The sequence below is a fragment of the Mustela lutreola genome, chromosome 8 (assembly GCF_030435805.1).
Source record: "Mustela lutreola isolate mMusLut2 chromosome 8, mMusLut2.pri, whole genome shotgun sequence".
Classification (NCBI taxonomy): Eukaryota; Metazoa; Chordata; class Mammalia; order Carnivora; family Mustelidae; genus Mustela; species Mustela lutreola.
The window spans coordinates 99,132,208-99,134,649 of record NC_081297.1 but is presented as its reverse complement, the minus strand read 5'-3'; the positions used below and the strand labels follow the sequence as shown (position 1 = coordinate 99,134,649).

The 2,442-nt window shown below is 40.3% G+C and overlaps 1 non-coding gene across 1 annotated transcript; it reads right to left on the bottom strand.

Annotated features, from left to right (window-relative positions):
- Positions 1-624: 624 nt before the first annotated feature.
- Positions 625-755, bottom strand: LOC131840073 (U11 spliceosomal RNA). The gene has a single exon (XR_009357184.1). It is a non-coding gene; the product is annotated as a U11 spliceosomal RNA (small nuclear RNA).
- Positions 756-2,442: the final 1,687 nt, after the last annotated feature.

Below are 2,442 nucleotides of genomic sequence, written 5' to 3'. Positions count from 1 at the left end.
AAAGGGAAGGTTAAATAAGGGTGAATTTTTTTCTAGAATTGTAAATATTTTTTCTCTTTTATTTTAATACGTCATTATTCAACTTTTTTTTTTTTTTTGGAGAACTCTCAAAAAATTTTTATTAAGGACTGCCCACACTTTTGTGTCTACCTCCTCATCCCCACAGCTTACCCTATCCTCTACGTCACATTTTCAGAAGCCAGGGCCCACTAATAGATGGGGAGTGAATCAGAAAAAGAGGCAGAGAGAGATAAGGAGGAAGTCCTGCCCGTAGGTGGGGAAAAAAAATCTGGGTTGAATCTAGATTCAATTCAAGGAATCACTTATTCCCCTACCTCAGACCCCCCTTCATCTACTGTCCACCACCAAGACCAAACCAAAAGGCTGGATTTCTGGTTTTGGAGTCAAAGAGGAGAAGATCTGAGTCATGCTGGCTTCTTGAACTTAGATCGGTCTCTGTCTCAGCCTCAGTTCCCTCATTGTAGCTTTGTAGGAAGTTTTGACATTAGGAAGTGTAGTCTTCCAGCTTTGTTCTTTTATGAGAGTATTTTGGCTATCTGAGGTCTCTTGAGATTCCATCTGAATTTTAGGATGGGTTTTTCTATTTCCTTGGTTACTTAAAAGAAGGGCGCCAGAACCAACAATCACCAGCTGCCCAGGTACCAAAAAATTATTCCGAAATCTATTGATGTCGATTCTACATGTAGAGCAATAGAGCTGCCCTACGTGTGCCATTCACGACAGCAGCCCTTATTTTTTTTATAAGATTTTATTTATTTATTTGACAGAGAGATCACAAGTAGGCACAGAGACAGGCAGACAGAGAGAGAGAAGAAGGCTCTCCACTAAGCAGAGAGATCGATGCAGGGCTTAATCCCAGGACCCAGAGATCATGACCGGAGCCGAAGGCCGAGGCTTAACCCACTGAGCCACCCAGGTACCCTATTCAACATTTTCTTTAGACCAGATATTGGTGCGAGGTCTAGAAGATATACACATACAAGTAGTTTCGTCTGATGTTCAAAATGTCTATGTCATGTTTTAGCTCTGTAAAAATACTTTTGAAAACCAATTTATTTATTTATTTATTGGAAACCAATTTAAATTTAAACACAGATTTATTATGTCATACCTCTGGCCATGTAGGCTTTAGACATAATGTATTAAAATTGATTTGCGTTATTATTCCTTTGTTCCTAGGAAACAAGAATCTTAGCTTTATCTAGACCCTAATGATTTTTCTAAACTAATTTAGTCCTAGTGTTCCAAGGTATGTACATGAGGTAATTTGCTATCTACCCTCAATAGGTAGGAGAGAGAAAATTATCCACCTGTGGGCTCTGCCTTTCAAAAATGCTGGTTAAGGGGCGCCTGGGTGGCTCAGTGGTTTGGGCTGCTGCCTTCGGCTCGGGTCGTGATCTCAGGGTCCTGGGATCGAGCCCCGCATCGGGCTCCCTGCTCCGCGGGAAGCCTGCTTCCCTCTCTCTCTCTCTCTCTGCCTGCCTCTCTGCCTACTTGTGATCTCTGTCTTTCAAATAAATAAATAAAATCTTTAAAAAAAAAAAAAAATGCTGGTTAAAAAAAGAAGAAGCAGGGGCGCCTGGGTGGCTCAGTGGGTTAAGCCACTGCCTTCGGCTCGGGTCATGACCTCAGAGTCCTGGGATCGAGTCCCATATCTGGCTCTCTGCTCTGCACGGAGCCTCCTTCCCTTCCTCTCTCTCTGCCTGCCTCTCTGCCTACTTGTGATCTCTCTCTGTCAAATAAATAAATAAAAATCTTTTAAAAAAATAAAAAAAAAAAGCAGGTTAGTTCATCAAAAGTAGTTGATTAGTTGATCATGGTATCCACTGAAAAATTACCAACACAAAGCTCACATTTTAGTTATATCCAGTAATTGGGATTTGAGGACTTTAAGGTTATCTCATCTAAGTTTCTCTGGAGATAAGAACTCTGATTACTGCTAAAACACATACAGGGAACATAAGTTCCAAACACGGTAGCCTGTGCTATATACAAGCTATATTATTTTACCAAGAGTGATAATTTTTTCCCTTAAATTGGACAGCTACGAATAGAAGAAGGAAACTCGATCATTCTCTTACACCATACACAAAGATAAAATTGAAATGGATAAAAGACCTCAACGTGAGGCAGGAATCTATTAAAATCCTAGAGAAGAACATAGACAGTAACCTCTTCGACATCAGCCACGGAACTTCTTTCAAGATATGTCTCCAAAGGCAAAGAAAACAAAAGCAGAAAGGAACTTTTGAAACTTCATCAAGATCAAAAGTTTCTGCACAGCAAAGGAAACAGTCAACAAAACAAAGAGGCAACCCACGGAATGGGAGAAGATATTCGTAAATGACACTACAGACAAAGGGCTGATATCCAAGATCTATAAAGAACTCTAACTCAACACACACAAAACAGATAATCATG